General features: G+C 46.4%; 1 protein-coding gene across 2 annotated transcripts in view; it reads left to right on the top strand.

Annotated features, from left to right (window-relative positions):
* LOC122401634 (bifunctional heparan sulfate N-deacetylase/N-sulfotransferase) overlaps window positions 1-18,883 on the top strand; it is a 253,772-nt gene that overhangs the window by 72,834 nt on the left and 162,055 nt on the right. Inside the window, exons 1-2 of one of the 2 annotated variants that reach the window (XM_043403875.1) lie at window positions 8,266-8,356; window positions 15,280-15,422. The gene's annotated coding sequence lies outside the window, so the exon portion shown is untranslated. Of the gene's footprint in view, window positions 1-8,265; window positions 8,357-15,279; window positions 15,423-18,883 lie in introns of those variants that run through there. The other variant, XM_043403874.1, reaches the window with a different exon arrangement.

Here is an 18,883-nt window from a genome sequence, read left to right as displayed (position 1 = left end):
AACATGTTTTGTAATAATCGAGACGCGATCGAGGTGTCCCGTGATATTTCTGTAAGACTTATATTTAAGGGGGGACCTCTATGTGGATGGGATAAAAAAAGTCATTTTTTTTCTTAAAGTTACTTTGAACCTTATAGAATGCGAAATGCATTAGTATTTGGAGTGGAGCACAAAGCTGTTGCTGTGGGAGCCTGCACTCGTGACCCACATTCGCCCCAATCGCGATCCGAGTCGCGCGCGTTGATACAATGATCGGGGAGTTTTTGAATTTGAATCATCCTCCACCTCTTCACCCTAATGTGCAGAAGCATATTCTTCCGGTTTTCGAAGAATTATCAAATGAAGATTTGCTGCAGAAATGTTTAGGCGGTCATATACAAGACGCTAATGAGAGCTTCAACTCAACCGTCTGGTGTTTGGCTCCGAAGCACTTCCATTCTGGATTGAAAATAGTGGAAATTGCTGAATTTATAGCAGGCAGCATTTCTAATGAAGGGTATTTTTCAATCCTAAGAATAATGCTGGAACTACAACTGACAATTGGAAAACAAGCAATGGATTATGCCGAGAAAACTAATCAGCGCCGGATTCAGAGGCAAGAAAGGTGCAGCTCGTTGTCAACAAAAGAGGCCCGTACAGCACGTAGGAAACAATTGGCGGAGCAAAATGACTATTTTGAGGAAGCAGAAGGATTATTATACGGTGCTGGAATAGCAGATTAGCCAGAAAGCCACAAAATCATACATATTTCTCTTGCCGAAACTTTAAACGCAATTTACTCGAAACTTCTTCTTTCGCTGAGTTCAAAATCGGTGTACACGATTACTCAAAAACTACTCAACTTATCCGACTGAAATTTAATACACATTTTAATGGTAGTAATGTCTCATGGATGAACTTAAAAGTAAGTGTTGGCGCGTGGCTTGGGACGCTCCCGGTCTATCGCTGCCGTTAGACTGCCGAAATATGGGCCCCCACCCCTAATTAGGCGGCCAATAGAGACCCAATTATTGCCGATTGGCTACGTTGCCAACAGCGGGGATACCGGCTCGCGAGCCGGTATAAATACGCGAGGATTTCGCGATCCTGCAGAGAGATTTATGTGTGCGGAAAGAAAGTGTATCCTGAGAATAAAGTCTATTTAACAAAGTACGAACTGTGGTGAAAATCTCCCTCCTCACCCCTACATAAGTTAAAATCACGGAAATAAACATCATTTTTAACGCAAAAACGAATACAAGTCTTCTTTGAAATATTAAGCTTTTTGCTCCGAGGTCTGCCATTTTTCCAATTTTTAATTTCCTTTCAATATCTTCGGTTCATCCATTTACTATTGTTATATACTAATCATATTTCGTTGCTTAGCAGATTCGGATAATAAAAATCGACGCTAGAGTGTACACCGTTTTAGAAGACGTCTTGCGACGCTTCCAGAAAATCATGCTGTATCTCCGCCAGTTTGCATTTTATTCGAACAAAAAAAATTGCAAAATGAAATTGAGGTATATTCTAAATAGTCCTCAAAACCTTACAAATATTTATTAATTCTTTATCCTTCGAAATAATTCTTGAAAATCGGCTTAATTTCGGATTTCTACATAGAGGTCCCCCCTTAAAGACGGTAGTACAATGAAATTCGTAGAGCTGATGGAAGGTCTTTTCCAACGCGAGTGTTAGTCAAGACTGACTTTCCCTTGTCCCAAGAAGGTCCCCTTTGGGGGGCACTCTGGAATGTCCTCGAGGACCCTCTGTTTATGGCCCTGCGTCGCCAAAGGCATTGGGCCCACCATGACCTGAGCAAGGTCTAGAGCTTTCCACCAGGAACGGCCAGCCTTGGGTTTTCTTACATTTCCTACCAGAAACAATTGTCTCGATTACGATGCTTCCCTTCCCAATATTCGGTAGAAACAACGCGCAAGAGATCGACTCTTGTCCGACTATAGACACGGCTATACTACTGCAGTAGAAACGAATAGTTTTGATCGGACATGGTCGTTTCGTTAAAAGTATCCTAGAAATACTATCCTCGATCGTATCAACGTACATACATACATGCACACGCGCAAGATCAATATTTAAAATGTGTATTATAATAAAATAATTATAAACTCTTGTCTGACCACAGACACGGCTATACTACTGCAGTAGAAACGAGTAGATTGGGTCGGACATGGTCGTTTCGTTAAAAGTGTCCCTGAAATACTATCCTCGATCGTATCAACGTACATACATACGTGCACATGCGCAAGATTAATATTTAAAATGTGTATTATAATAAAATAATTATAATCGCGACAAGCGACGATCGCGTTGGATTTATTTGAGCGTATTCGTTTGTATCATTGCAAGTCGCGTTTTCGCGAGTTTATCAAAATATTCGATACGCAAGCGAGCGATCGGAGCGTACTGGTCTAGGTAGGAAAGGAAATTCCATGCATTCCGAAACATCTCTTGGGCGAGGGCGAGTCTGCCGGCATGGTGCCGCGCGTCTATGTTTCTACATGTTCCTTTTTCCGATTCAGAAAAAGAGAATTCCGTTTCGCCGTAAAGCGTTACTTCCGACGGGTGCGCGTCATAAAATGCCGTCAACATCGGTAAAATCAGCAGGCAGCCGTCACCTTTCGCGAAATATCTGTCGTCCGCTTTTATACTCGGGACGCGAGTCGCAACGCGATTCGCATTTATTTTATTGTCCCATCGATCCGCGCAGCCCTGCTGCCTCAGGGGGCTATCGTAAAATCGCAAAGGGATACAGTTTATTGGTACGTCGAGATACGTCGCGACTCGTGAAACGCCTCTCGCCGTCAGCGAAATTAACAGGTTGCCGAAGGTCGAGTTTAAAATGACGCGGCGGGCGTCTCTGTTTGGCTCGATAACGTTTATTTACGGTACGTTTATGATAGATTTATTTGACGCGCGATAAAACGGGTATCGCGTGTCATTGCGCGATATAAAGTAATCAAGGCTTGGAAGGATATGTTGGTAAAAAATTAAAAGTTATTCCCGAATTCGGTCCTATTCGTTGCTCGTGGTTGCACGATGGTTGTTTGTCGATTTCTCGATTAAAAAAGAAAAAAAAAAAGATAGTAATGGTCCATCGACGCGTGCGATTGAAAGCAAACAGCGAGGACAGAAACTGAAATGAAGCTGGTTCCTCGCGTAGCTGACGTCGACCGAAATTTTTGCCTTTTGGCCATGTTCCCAGCGCGCTTTCACGATTATTGTTCTCTCTGGGTGGCGCTCGCCGGGCCTGTTATTATCGTCCTTACCGTTTCCTTCCGCGTGCCATGGATCCGCGTGTGCCGCGGCTTCCACTCTCTGCTTGGCCACCGCCTCGCCTGCCTCCAGGATAGGCCTCTCCGTTTTTAATCTGGCTGGAAAAAAATCACCCTGTTCTTTTCCTTCCTTTTTTCTCCTGTCCATCAACGACCTTTCTTTCCACGGTCCACGGTATTCGCCGCGTACCTATTTCGATTCGACTCTGGCGCCCGGTTTTTGATCCTTTGTCCGCGCTCGCCTCTCCTCGTCGCCGTTCGCCCGTTTCCTTTGAGCGCGGCCAACGCCTTCATGAATATGCATACCGATGACCTCGTCTCTGATGCGAGCGCAAACCGACGCGACGTGCCGTGGTTTGTACCAGGGGATGCTCGATATAGGCCGCCCGAGATTACGTTTGACCTTCGCAGAGTGTTTCGTAGATTGCGTCGTCGAAAATATTCGAAACGCCAACGGCGACAAAGTTACGGCGAAAATTAGCGAAACAAACGAACTAAAATGCGCCTTGTCCCGTCAACGTTTTCGATTTAATCTACCACGGCGATCCGTCGATCCGTGTCTGAAAGCTAGGAATCGTTTTTGCGAGAAACATCGTTTCGCGGGCGCGTTTCCCGGTGAAACCGTGAAATACGAGAGAATTATTTACCAATGGCAGATTTCGAAAAATCCGGGCGGCGCTTTGACGCTCGAGTGGCCGGTGGAGCAGCAAACAGCATGCGTAATCGGCACTGGAGGGATAATATTTTATCCTCGGAAGGTAGGAGATACGGAGCGAAAAGAAATATTAAAAATTAGAGGATGCAGAGCCGGCCGGTGGCGGTGCTTAGCTGGGAAGATGCAGGGCGCGATAGCGGAATTAGCATAATACGATTAGAGGGAGGCGAAGTCAGGCGGACGTGCATCCAATCAAGAGTCACGCTCGAAGAAGGAAAGGGTGGAAGGCGAAAAAGGGAAACGGAAGCGGCGCGGGCGGGGACAAGGGACCGGGGAGTGCAATAAAACATCCCTCGCTCGACGTAAAGAGCAGCCGTAAAATGCAGCAAGTGTCATGGCTCCAACGGCATACGAGTTTAGTTCCTCTGTTTCCGTTCTCCTCCTGTTTCGCATCATCCTTCTTCCGTCTTTGTCTCCCTATTCCTACGCTCCGGATAGATCCTCGAGTAAAGCGCTTTCGAGCCCGTCACGCGGGATTTCGTTGAATTAAAAGTGGTTCCTGATATTCGACAAACCTTCGGTTTTAGTTCCTCGACTCGGGTCGAAACTAATTTGCATTCGTCCGGTTTTACAATCACCGTTTGTGCGGGTTCTCCGGACGCTCGCGGCTCGAACCAAATTTCACGCAGCCTCGCGTCAATTTCATCGCCTCCTACTCGGCAAAGCATCGTTAATGACGCCAAAGTGCATCGAGGTATCATCGTACGCGTCTTTTTTTGCGATATGGTTTTCGAAATAAGAACTCGTATCGAGTTCGCTTCGGTATTTGCAATGTGCCCGTCCGTTCAAATTAAAACTATATTTCTAAAACGACGGGATAGCAATGGAGAATTATAACCTACCATCGTGGAAAGGTAAAGAAAAGCGGAGGGAAAGCGAGCGGTAGGATGGCACGATTTAAAAACGTTAAAAGCCTGCAACGATGTGGGAAAGAGAAAATAAAATTAAACGAATGCCCGCTAGAAAATAGAAATAGAACAAAGTGTCGCTGGCAGGACGCGAATGAAAAGGAGAGGCGGAAGGGTGGTTGCCTCCAGGGACGGTGGCATGTACAGTGCTCGCTTCCAGTCCTATTCGACCCCTATTTATCGTTCGCCATTCCGCCATTCCGTATTCTGCGAGTACGTATTTGCAATTTTCCCAGCATCTTCGACCGAACGGACGCGCATTACTCGACTGTTTAAATTCACACGTAGTACTTGTCGCGATAGTTGAAACTTGACTCAGTTAATCGCTCACTTTGGAATTTATCGTTCGACATAAATGAAATAGGTCACGGTTTTCCATTAACACTAAATGACCGGTTTTCAGCACATCTTATATTTTTTAATATACACTGCAGATAATAGCCAGTTTTACAGTATAAAAATATTGTTTCTTTTATTCAGATAAAACAAGAGTAGAGTAATGATAGAATAAAAATGTAAAATAATAAATGACTGCCGAATATGCTCCAACTTTCACGTTTTGATGCTCTCTGTTCGAATCACAAGACTTTACTGATTTGAATTCGTGAGAAGTCGTCCAGGTATCCCCTTCGGTTATGATTTTATTTATTTTACAGTTATAATAGATAAGATGGTGTAAGAAAATCCGAGGTTTTCGACCACTTCAGGCGAGTGAGAATTATAAACATTTGGAAGTGCCTAAAGCAGTCTCTGGAAGGCACTTTTCAGCTAAAATCATGCCACAATTGCATTATCTTTCGTTTCTAACGACTTTACAGTTTCACAATTGAGTCTTCGAGATAATACTGTTACAAAAACATAAATCGTTTAACCGGTAAAATGACCAATCGTGGTAGGTCAGATAGACTACAAATTTTTCTCAGAAAATAAACAATAAAAAAAAGAATATTGAAAAAAGTATTATACGTATATTTTAGGAAAAGTCGTGGACTTTAAAGACGATACAATTATGTTGTATATAGGAAATTCTAAACGAAATTTTAAAAACGGTCATTTGACCGGTCGTGGTAGGAATAGTGTTTATTGGAAAAGGTAGGGCTATGGGACGTGTGATTCGAATGAAACGACAATAATTACTGGTAGAATGTACTTTTTATTAAATGATATGATAAAGGTATATCTAAGAATTCAGTTCTGTTCTCTAAGAGATCTGTTGCAAGACTATGACTTCACCCGCAGAAGAAAGGCGAGAGTGAAGCGCAGTTCGCCCTAGCGACGAACTCTTATCTTTCTATAATAAATACCATTGAGTTCGTAGAACCCATGGCCAAAACTCCAGACATATACAATCGTCACTGGAGATGATTTTTGTAACAACGTGAGACGGTTAGGAAATCCAACAGTGTTAAAGTATACGTTGCTCTATGCAAAGAGCCTTAAAAGAATTCTAGTTCTGCTCGGGCGTCGACGATGACTTGTCTATTCGTTACTGCCGCAAGTTTCGACTCGTCCGCACGTTTGAAAAATGTGCCGTATAAAATGGTTGGAGAAAAACAGCGACCAACGCGCGAAAGAAGAATAACGATGAACCGTCACGATACTCGAGAAGCCGTTACTTCGCTATCGATGGAACTCTCGTAGAAAGCACGCGTCTTTTTATTCATTCTATTCAGAAACTCGACGAATATTCGGAAGAAGAAGAATAAACCGTCGGAATATAGCGGTCCTTCAACGTCGAGATAACCCGATCTATAATTGTAATCGACAGAGAACGGAAATAAATTGCCGTAGGAAGATTAAAACAGTAGTGAGAGCGCGAGAGAAAGAGACGAAGCAAGTAACAGTGGATTTAGTCAACCACTAGTCGGACACAAGTTGGACGGAGCGTGACACGCGCTACGAGTTTCAGGCAATGTACTCGCATAGGAGTATGTACATAGTTGTATACCAGTTACAACGTGGGCGTTGTTCTGTCCAATGATAAAATTCAAATGTTTCATTGGTCAAAGACACGATTATTCGCAGATTAACGGTGCAAAAGGAGTCTCGTTTGAAAGCGTCGTCCCTGGTCGACACAGTGACGCAAATACCGCTACCGGTCTAAAGAGAAGAGAGAGAAACAGGGGAGGAAATGCAGAAAAAATGGACCCGGACAATACTCTCGCATTCGGGTCATCGAAAACCGATATACATAGGCGGAGTTGCGGTCGCATCCGCAACTTGGCTGCGGGAAAGCAAATTTGCGCCCGTCGATGAAAATTCCTACTCTGTCCCGTGTATCCGGGACAGTTCCCGTTTGTTCGACAGTTTTTCTCGATAATCTTTGGAACGATATCGTTTCATTTCCCTTGGAAATTTCGCGACCCTCCGCGTACTCGACCACGGAAATGGCAGAAGAAGTCGCGTAACGAGGCTAGGAAGCCGGTTTCGCGAGCTCGAAAGGAGACGACACGTCGACGTGCTGTCGCGTCAGGTTAAGAAACTCTCCTTGACGATTCGAGTCAAATTACCCTCGAAGTTGGCGTAGGCACGTCGAGACACATTTTTCCCGTTTATTTTGCTTCGCAGGGATGTCCTTTGGATGTGTTCGCCAGGATTTCGCGTACAATTTTATCCGAGTTAATTTCCATCGTGAATCTGCCGCCGCGGAAAAGTTACCCAGCATTATTCGCGAGGGGGATGAACGTAATAAAACGTAGAACCACTGAATGCGAAATGGGCACCTCGAACATCGACTCATCCGTGGGGAGTTCTCTCCTTCGTTTTCGGTTCCTCTGGTCGAGCTTGAGCGACGCGTCTACGAGAAATCACGATATTCTAATTGACTCGAGTTGGTTTCCTGTGCGTTGTTCCATGTAATTGGTAAACGACGGAGAACGATAACTGTAACGAACTTAATCAATTATTCTCTCTGGGTTTACTAATCGGACCGTGAAAAGATCAAGGAGCGAATAAATAAAATTGTATAGCAGTTCGAAACGAGACAAGCATAAATCTCGACTGTAAACTGTGAAACGATAAAAGAAAAAAGCTAAAGTCGAGCGTCGTTGTCCCGAAACGTTATTGGCGCGTATCCAAGGCGACGGTGGTTCGACCGGGAATCGTCGAAAAGTTGAACAATATTAGCACCGATGATCGACGCGTCGCGCGAGACTCGTTATCGCTCATTCCCATTCCCATCCAGAGAATATCAGCCGATCGTTCTCCAATAATTAACCAAGGTGAAATTCTCGAAACAGAGTTACGGACTGCGTAGCAGCTAGCTGGCTGGAGAGCATATTAACAACGTGGCAAGGAGGAGGGTTCGTTCAACCGAGAATTAATTAACGAGACCGTGCGCGACGTAACGAAGACTCGAGGAAGAGGGCGCCGTAAATAGTGGAGCAATTAACGAAACGCTTATCTCTCGACGGAACGAGAGTAAAAGAAGAGAAGAGCGAGAAAGAAACGGTTACTACGTATGTACCTACTGGCCGTCGCATGCGTGCCACTTGCCGGAGTTTCTCTTTGCATTCGCCCAGCGAACCCCGGTTCCCTCGGCCCTCCTAAACGCATCGCGAGGAACCACACCGTGCTTTCTTCGCTTCGACTTACGCTCCGCCCTTTTGACCCTCCATTACGCTTCACCTCTCTCTTATTTCGAAGAAGAAGCCCCGCGTCACTGATCCTTTTAACGCATCGCCGCGCATCCCTTCAACCAGACCGAGCCCTCGGTTTCACGCAAACATCGCCATCCACGCGTCTAACGAGCTTCCCAACCTCTGCTCCGACTACAATCTTCAGACCACGAGCCACTGACAGAGAAACGCTGACCGTTCGATTCACCTTCGATTCCTGTCAATCAACCAAATTACGCACGACGCGTTCCGGGCATTGTCTTGTTATCTGGAGCAGCGACCGAACCTCGCGGATCGTGAAACTCCAGTTCACTCCGTTAGCAAGCCTCGTGAGAAAATCGATGCTCCAGTACGGCCAACGCGATTCCAGCTTCAACAAAACTGTTTCGAAAGGTACTTCGACAGGTGTGGAGCAAGGACGATCGCAACGCGACGTTTGTTCGCCGCTCCGCTCGTAAAGTTGGTTGGCGTTTACTTCGGAGCATGATTTAGAACGCTGGTAATTCTCCTGAAACGCTTGGCAAAATTTTTGTTTCTCCTACCACGGCGCGGTAAAATTTATCGCGCTGTAACTTACGGCAAGTAATGCACGTTAAAGACGTTCCCGGCAAGGAGAACGTTCCTGCGCTTTTCGCGTTAATTTTCCTTTTTTTTTTCGTCGGGGCAGTTACCGGTCAAATTTATTATTGGATTACGGCGAGCATTTTTAACTGCGCTTCGACTAATTTAATCGCGACTAAGGATCGATATTTCAGTTTTACGCGGTATCGGTTAAAGCTCAGGATGTACATGGTATTTGCGTGACAGTTAGGTATCTACTTGCAGCGGCATTATCCTGGGCGAAAATAAAGTTGGAAAGTGGAGAGCGGTTGGTTCGAGATGTATCGCGATCGAAGCAACGCGCGTTGTTATTTCGATCGATCGAGAGCGGCCACCCAGCCAGTCCAGTCTCGGTCTTTTGTTTTCGTAAAGTTTGTAAAGTTCGAGGGAATTTAAAGCGTGGGTCGCGGGCTCGAAACGGATGCAGGTAGCGACGCCCTGCACGCATATTGTATATCGGCGCCGGCCCCTCGAGCGCCCTTCGTCGGCGAGCGTCGCTTTCTTCTTGGGGTCCCTCGATCGTCTCCTACCAGCCACTGTACTTCGCCCCCGCCTCTTTCAGAGGTTGCTGCCAAGTTCGACGTCGTAGCCGCCACAACAATGCGCCCAAAAGTTGCCGGAACTTCTGTTCCGAATACCCTCGCTCTCCAGCCCCGGATACCAGGCTCGAAGAGGGTCGAAAGAGATCCGGAGGAAGGGAAGAAGAAATGCCTCGAGTTGGCCGCGATCCACCTTCGGCCCCCCTCTTACGTCGGCCGCGAACACGGCATCGTAAATCGAGAGCCGAACTTCCGGCCGCTCGCGCTCCGCCTCGCCTCGCCTCGCCTCCTTTTATCCCGCGCTCTCGGAAAACTGTGAAAGTTAAATTAATTAGAGGAATCTATCGCGCAGCGTTCGGAAAAGGTTCCGGGGTGTTTTTCAGCAGCAGAGTTTGATCGATGGTACGGACCTCTCGCTCGTGAAATTAATTTCACCGAGCAGAGCGCGAAGAATTAATAAGCGACGGACCGTAACGTTGGGCTTTCGACGTCGCGTCGCGTCGCAGAGTCTTCGCGACGACAATGGACCGCGACGCGAGCATATTTCCCGTTGAAAGAATTTTAGAAATCTTCTTGCCGCGCGCGTTACAAACGACTCGAGGTCCGCGTACCTGAGAACGTTTATTAACTCGTTTGCGAACACTATATCGGCGATCCGATAACATCGATGGCATTATCGATGCACTCCGCCGCGGCCTTGGAATTTTTCAACGTCTTTAACGGTCCATTATCCTGTCGCGTTGATCGCGCGATGCTATTCGATTGCTCGCAGGAAATTCTAGCGACCCAGAATCCAGCCAGAGTCGCCTGACCCATATGCGGAGAAAGGGTTCTCAGGAATGTGCGGCCGATCACCGCGACGGAGGAATATATTGGAACCGACTACCCTGATTTCCACTATGTCATCGGGATTACCCTATCTACTTTTACGGCACTTTGCTGGAATGTCGATTTTCATTTAGACATTCCTTATTTTCACGCTGGGAAATTTAATTCCGTTTACGTGTCGCGAATATCGATACCGCGGGGAATACGGCGCGCGATGGACGCGTTTCATCCATCGAGGAAACGGATACGCGTGTCCCCGTTTCTATTATTCTCGCGAAAAACGCGTTGGAGAAACGTACATGGAATTTTTTCTCACAGAGGTATCGGTAAAACCGACGCGGGATCGAGCGTACGCGATTAATGCGCACGCGCTAAAAGAGCAAGCTATAACATTTGAGGTGTAATCAATTACACATAGTATAACTTTTAAGGTACAACTTTAATTAATAACAGATTATATACAACGACACAATGCGTACCGCGGTCTCTGATCGCAATCAGAAAACAAAAACCTTCTTGGCGCTGCTCGGTCACCACGCCACGACACCCACTTGCACCGTTCACATACATACATCACAACTTTGTAATTTTGATATACCCGCGATCAGCTTTAATTACCAGACAACCGTTGGTCGCGTCGTGTCACCGACGAGCGGATGGAATTTTTAATTAATTTCCGGGCGCGAGTACCTCTAAGAAATAGAAGCGCGTCGACAGCGTGTCTCCTAGCTATCGGTAGCCATTATCGTTAACACGGGCACGCGTTCCCCGTCGACAGCAATTCGATTACTCGTGGGAAATTCCAACGACCTAGAAATCGTATCGGCGCGGCGCGGCGCGACGCGCGCGGTCCTCGATACACGCGCGAAGAAGGAATTCGTGAGTGATCATCGCGACGCAAGAATATAGGAAACTGGTTACCGTGATTTCCCACGTGTCACCGAGGCCTGCCCGTTTTCCGTTCGAATTTCGAATTCGATTCCAGCCCGTCTCTTGGCGGAGGACGCGTATCGCGACGACGGATGCGTCGCGGCGGAAATAGAAGAGGCGAATAAGGCGGGATCGATGAGGCGTCTCGAGCAGGTGGAAATCACCGGGAATCCCGGTCGGAATTTTCTCGCCCCGGGGCTGGTCCTTCTCTTCCGGGGAACGGAATCCGAGACGAAATCCAAGCGGCTCGAGCCGTCCTACGGTAATCTGCTCCCATATAACCGCGAGACGGCGCGGCGACCCCGGATAACCTACGGAACGAGGCTGGACGGAAGCTCGGGGTAACGCTTTCATGGCGCAGCTACAACATAATTCAAAATCTCATTAGACCGTCGCCACCAAGTACAATTTTTTGCCTGTTACACCGGCTACGGATCGCGTAAGAACGCCGCTTTCGACCGAAAAAGGGTTGCTTCCGCTCTCGCCACCATTCATCCTTCCTGACCGGACCAAGTAAATCAGGCTGCCGTATCGGTACCCTCGCTTTTGCTCTTCGCGATGCATACAGGGTGGTCCACGCAATTGTTTCAAATCATAACTCCGTTATTATTGCATTTACGCAAAAATGCCAAAGGAGAAAGATAAATGGTGCGAGGAGCACTACATCTGTAGGCCTTTAAATTTTTTTTAGATGCAGCAGTGCATGTGCAATTAACAATTGCATCGTTTCTTTAAATAGAAATGCATATTTTTTTTTAGACAGATCGATTCTTCTGTTCATTCTACGCATAAAATGATTAGGGTACCATGGCAAAAAAATTATTAGATCTCGAGATATTTGCAAAAAATGTCTTTATTGTCCATTACATTCTAAACATTTCTGATAACGTTTCTTTTATTGTTTGCATAACTGCGTTTCAATTGTCTGCAGTTATTGCTGTACATTCCAGTATGATTCTTTCTCTCAGATTCTCTACAGAATCTATGGGATTTGAATAAATTCTCTTTCAAATAACCCCACAGAAAAAAGTCAAGGGTACTTAAGTCAGGTGAACGGGCTGGCCAACGTATCGATGTATTTGTTGCGATAACGTTGTTGCAAAACTTATGTTTTAGATACCGCACTTTTTCAAATTCTTAGTTTTCGTACTCGAGTTACGATATGTGAATTGCTACTGAATGATGAAATGCTTATTCGTACAAATCAGTTTCTGTTAAGGTATGATTCCACTGAAGCAACACTATGCGACTTGTAACATGCCACATGTCGTTCGGTAACACTATGCGACCTGTAGCATGCTACTTGTCATTAACTGACGACATTACTCGACATGTTCAATCTTGACGATTCGAAAAAACAATATCAAATAATCCCGCGTTTCTTTATTTCGGAAAGGAAACAAATGAATGTGTAGCAAATACACATGTCAAGTGTCTACATAACGTCGATTTCATGTTGCATGCGTCGTAATCGCATGCGACATGTTGCCTAAATGTTGCCTTAATAAAATTGTGTTTCGTCGCATGCGTCATTGCCGCATGATACATGTTGCCTCAGTGGAATCACGCCTTTATGATAATAATGTCGAAAGGGTGTTTACCTTTACAACATAGTCATGAAGTGTTCGAGTATCTTCTTCAATAAAGACATTTTTTGAAAATATCTCAAGATCTAATAATTTTTTTGCCATGGTAACCTAATCATTTTATACGTAGAATGAACAGATGAATCGATCTGTGTAAAAAAAAATATGCCTTTCTATTTAAAGAAATGATGCAATTGTTAATGGCACATGCACTGCTGCATCTAAAAAAAATTTAAACGCCTACAGATGTAGTGCTCTTCGAACCATTTATCTTTCTCCTTATGCATTTTTGCGTAAATGCAATAATAACGGAGTTATGACTTGAAACAATTGCGTGGGCCACCCTGTATATTCGTTTCTACGACCAAATTACAACCAGACGAAAAACGAAACGCGAAACATCGGATGCCTATTAACCCCTTGCCGTACGATTTAATTTCCAACTGTGCGTGCCAAAAGCGACACCAAGGTTTGGCCCGGTAGACTTACCACGTCTCTGAAACGTCATTGTTAAGAACCAAATCTAGTCGGGATATTCGCCTAAAAAATCCCTGTGGTACGTTTCTCGTAAGAAGCATTCGAGCGGAACATCGAAAGAACGTATCGGGGTTTCGATATCGAGAACAGGTCGCGAGACAACGAAACGCCGTGCCTCGGCGTTTCCACCGGACCGCAGCGGCGGATCTCTCGTTGGAAATTTACGCGGCTGGGTGAACGATCTTCGAAACGTTTCGCTGAAAATTCATGGCATCGATATTCGCGGTTTTGCATGCAGAACAAGCAGCCGATTTGGCCGAGAAACTGGAGAGAAACGTCGGTTGAAAGGCTGCTCTTCGCCGGGGAAACGGGAACGGCGGGCGACGCAACGATTTTCGAAAATTATTCGCGACGGAGACGGCCAACAACGAGGGCCAAAAATTGGTCGGTGCGTTTGCGAGCGGTTGAACGCCGCCTGCTCGCGCGTTCGTTCTCGTATACACGGTTCCCGTTGCAAGACACAACGTCGTCGACCGCCTTTCGGATACGCGGTTTCAGACCGGCGGCGCGAGGGGTTAGCAACTTTATTCGGACCTTAAATTCTCGGCCCACTTGGCTCTGGCTTGTATACAACGGCGTTCCGTGCCAACTGCGGAGAAATTTCCCGTCCACCGGGCGCGACAATGTGCATAGAAATGCGGATGCACCCGATGCTCCGCCGCCTAATCGCCGACTGCTCGGTCTGCCCCAGGATTTCCTTTATATTACGAGCCTCCTCTCCTAGCCACCCCCCTGATACAAACGTCCAATTGCCGTAGCGTGCACCGCTCGTGCTAATTTTCTGCTTCGCATACGAAACCGCCGGATACAACCAGACTATTGCCACGCGAAAATTTTCCCTATTACGCGTTCGATGCACTTCTCTTCTCTAGTCGACTCGAACGTTCGACTTTGAATATCGGGATAATCCGTTAAGCTATCGAATAGATCAATCGTAGCTTGCATTTTGCAGAGTCTTTGCTCAAACCCATTTTGTTTCGTTTCGGATGAAACGTGTACACTTTTTGTAGACCGGTTAGAAACGCAATAGTGCGCTGCAGTTTGTACGCTACGCGTTCTGTGTCTAGACGACAGAAACGCTGAAACCTCGTTTACCCGACATTTTGTCCACAAAACGTCCTTCTCGTTTTTTCGAATTCTTGTTGGCTCGTACGGTGTTCGGCGTTTTGACAGCGAGTATTTAACAAACGAGGAACGACGGATTCGGAGTCCTACCCTCTCGGTCCTGTCTTTTGCTATTCCGCTTCCTCGCTGGCTAACATTAAATGTTATTCCTATTCCGGTGCAAAAATATCGAAGTCTACAGAATACGTACGTGTTTGTTTTTTAATATACTCAACCGATTATCCACGATCCATTGTTTGTTATCTTATTTACATACCTTTGGCTTCAATTTTCGTGTCTCGGCGTGAACGCTGCGCTGGCGTTGTTTTCCCGCGAAACAAACTTGCAAGTGAAATTGCCCGGTAGAAAAGTATTCCGCGTCACGCGCCCGCCCTAATTTACCGCGAATCACCCACGCTTAGCATTTGCCATCTTTATAAAAATTCAGTTGCCGATTTGAAATCACAAGCAAACCGCACCGTAAACTCCCTGTGGATTCTGTCGGTTCTCCCAATTTTCGTGGACGTTTAACGATCTTTGTTTCGAGAATCTTTGTCGCGGAGGTAACGCATCGTAAACGAATTCTGCGCGCTTAGACTCGCAGTTTCTCGTGTATGATTTTATTATTCATCGATTCCAGCCACGGTAGCGACGTCGGACGAAGCCGATATCCTCCCCCCCGAGACTATTTAGCGGCGCAACCCAGAACCAGAGGATGAAGGTCGACGACATCCGCTTCTCCGCGAGTATCTACGCGCGCCAGCTACCTACACGTACGGCGAGGTAAGTTTAATATCTTGGTGTAGTAAAGCGATGGTAACTTGTCGCGACGAGAAATAGGGAGGAAGCCAAGATTATTGCTTCGATATTGCCTCGATGTCAGGCGTCGTTGAGATCCTTTCCTTGCACGATCGTCGAGCCTGTCTTGGCCGATGCAACGGCATCGATGCCGAACACGAGTACCAAAGCAGACTACTCGATTCTCTTTCTAGCCAACTTTCCAGATATTTCGCGACTCGATGAACTTTTTATCGATCTTTCTATTCTCGTTCCGTGCGCGCGTTCCAACGGTTTAGATTCGTTCGATGTTTGGGAAAGTCTTGATTTCTGGCAAGTTTCGTTCGTGTTTGGCGTCGTCGGTACCGTGCTATGTTGGTCGTTGGGTGTCGCGCGTGTACGTGCACCAGGGTTGCGCCGTTATTAAGCCATCTCTTACCGGTTATATCCCCCCTGTAAGCTCTTTCGGGCCGCGCGCCGCCTCCCTGCCAGGAGTTTCCGTCCCTTAGACCAGTGTACAAATCGAAATTCACGAGCTAGGATTCGAGAGCCCAGAGACAGAATATGTGTGTTTTGGTAGAGGCCGGGAGGCGAGCCGTAGACAGCTTGCGGAAGTTATGTCCTGGCCGAAGGATTACCGGGGCTGCTCTGGGAGATCCGAGTTCCTGCTACGATGCATACGTACCGTTCAAGGAACTCGGTGTTGACTTTCCATACCCCGAGGTTTTTCGCGTCTCCGCTGGCTATTTAGACTCCAGGGGACGCCAGGGAGACGGGAAATTTAGACGCGGTTGCGCCGTTCGATCGACATCGCCAGAAATTTTACGAGCTTCCTAGAAGCCACCGCTCTGGCTGGATATGTCGATCCTTTTCGGAGAATTGGCTTTATCGACGCGTGCCCGTCCCATCCGAGAATCGTACGGTGCACGGCAATTATCGATAATTTCAAGAAGCTAATTAACGAAGAGTTTCAAGTTCTCGAAAATCGTCGCATTTCTCCCAACGGCTTTGCTTCTTTGAAATTAATTTTAAATAAAAATAAATATAAAAATGAGATCGGTGTTTCGTCTGGAAGCGGGGGCGAGTCACTCGATCCCGGATTTCCTCGAAACCGGAACGAAAATATTGACCAAAGGAGCCGTGAATTAGCGATGCTCGAGAAAAACGAGCCTCGGAGCACGTTGGCTGAACATCGGAGCCCGATGGCTTCTCCATTACGGTACAAAGAAAATTCTGCAAAAAGGACGCGCTCGATTGGTGCTCCACTCTTTTCGAGTCGTTCCAATCGGCCTCGAGAGTGGAGGGAGTTGGGGCGAGTTGGTGAAAAGGGGGATGGAAGAGCAGATCAATCGTCGTTGCGGAAATGCGTTGATTTAGCAATCGGAGCAATGAGAAAAGGGTGAGCGGCGGGGAGGGAGGATGGCGGATAGGGGGATAGGAGGAGGGGGGAGGGGGGGGGTATGGATGGAGGGTAACAGGCTAGGGTAAACACGGATGGAAAGATGAACAAGCTCCGCGAAAGAGAGGAACGCAGGGTGCGCGGAACGTAACGGCTGGAGGAGAGGGAGCGGAGAAAGAGGAAAAAAGGACCGTGTGCCTCTAGTAATTACGGTCGGTACAGCGGAATCATTTGTTTGCGCATTGTTGCCGCAAAGCATTGTTGCGCAGCGAAACGTTCCACCACCATCGGACGTCATCCCCCACCGAGATTCGTTTCATTCCCCTCTCCGCTGTTCGGCTGCACTCGCACGGGTTTAAACGCATTCTACCTTTGCGGACCGCCTTCCAGCTTCCCGCACCTACGTACGCGCGATCGGTTCGCCCGCTGCAACTTTGGAAATGCCCGAGCAAACCGGTCAGCTTCCTCTGCGACGACAAATTAAGCGAACGGAACGACAAATAACTCGGCAACTGTTCAAGAGCACGCGGAACGAAAAACGACCGGCCAAACTTCCCTCGAAGCCTCGTTTTACGGCCAACTCGAGCAACCCTTTGTCCTTGTTGCGGATACGAAATCCTAACCTGAACCGCGCGCTAGGGATTTATCAAGATCGTGTTACGATCCCATAAAAACCGCCAAACAGGTTGACATTGTTGCTCTCTTCTCGCCGTGTTCCGAACGGTCGTGCAAACGTTGATTTATGGCCGTGGAAGATTGCGCGGAATCGAAGCGCCAAACGAGCGTCTCTGATTTCCATTAGCGTCGCGTATTCGTTACTCGACGCCGATAGAGTAGAAAAATAAGTCAGGAACGCGGACGTCGATAGGCGTTATTAGCGGGACGATTGCATCGAACGCAGAGACTCGCACTCAGCATCGAGAGGCATTACCGCGACGTTGAAAATATTGCCGACGATACGGTTCTCTCTGATGGCCCTCTCCATTATTTCCACGTCAGGTTCGACTTGCAGCGGCCGTATTAATTATCGAAGATGCTACCGGTGCCGGCGAAGCAATTTTCTCCGGAAACTGGGAACCGGGAACCGCGCGTCCGTCGAGTAGAATCGTGCCGCGCCTATCGCCGCCAGTCCGCGCCGAAGCGTATCGATCTCGCCTCGAATATTCGATATCATACAATATTTCCTAATGGATATTCAATATTTACGATAGTGGACAAACGAATGCGGCCGCGAGACGGTTGCAGGTTGTTTCGCGGGGAAAAAATTCGCGAACGGCTGGAATATGAAGTTGAGGAAATATTCACCCTCCGGGAGGCGAGGGACTGAAAACTCGTCGATGCTTCCAGAGTACTCGATTCGATGGTAAACCGAACCACATAGAATATAGACGACCAAGAATATACGATACGTTTAAAACTGAAATCGCGTAAAAAAAATATTCTAATTGTAGGACAACGTTTTCTATTGCAAATATACATATGTATATATATATATATATATATATACGTACATACAGGGTGTTCAGCCACCTCTGGGAAAAATTTTAATGGGAGATTCTACGAGCCAGAATAAAATGAAAATCAAGAATATCAATTTCTTTCTCAAATCATTCTGAAAAAATTATTTTCGATTGCAGGGGTCAATTACAATCGTTTTGGGTAAATAGACATACCCTCGAAATCCTAATTATTTTCGAGAAAAAAATTCCTTAACCGAAAATCTAATTAGGTGCCTAAATTCTTCGATGAAAAAAAAATTTTAGAATCGTCCTGGAAAAATTATTTTCGATTGCAGGGGTCAATTACAATCATTTTTTGTGAATAGACATACCCCCGAAATCCTACGCACTTTTGAGAAAAAATTGTTTTCCGAAAGGATAATAATGTCTGACCAGAAATGTTCCTCCGAAATTTCATGGGTATGTTTATAACATCATAACTCCTGAACGGATTGGAGGATTTTAAAGTTTCAAAATGCAAACAACGCGTATTTTGGCGTAGAATATTTAGAAATTCCAAGAATATTCAAAAAGTTGTTCCTTCATCCCGTACAGTGAGAAAACCCCCA

Source organism: Colletes gigas, unplaced genomic scaffold (genome assembly GCF_013123115.1).
Source record: "Colletes gigas isolate AHSC1104 unplaced genomic scaffold, ASM1312311v1 Colletes_gigas_Sc00026, whole genome shotgun sequence".
NCBI lineage: Eukaryota > Metazoa > Arthropoda > Insecta > Hymenoptera > Colletidae > Colletes > Colletes gigas.
Note: the sequence above shows the minus strand (reverse complement) of the source record. Positions and strands in the feature narration are given on the sequence as shown.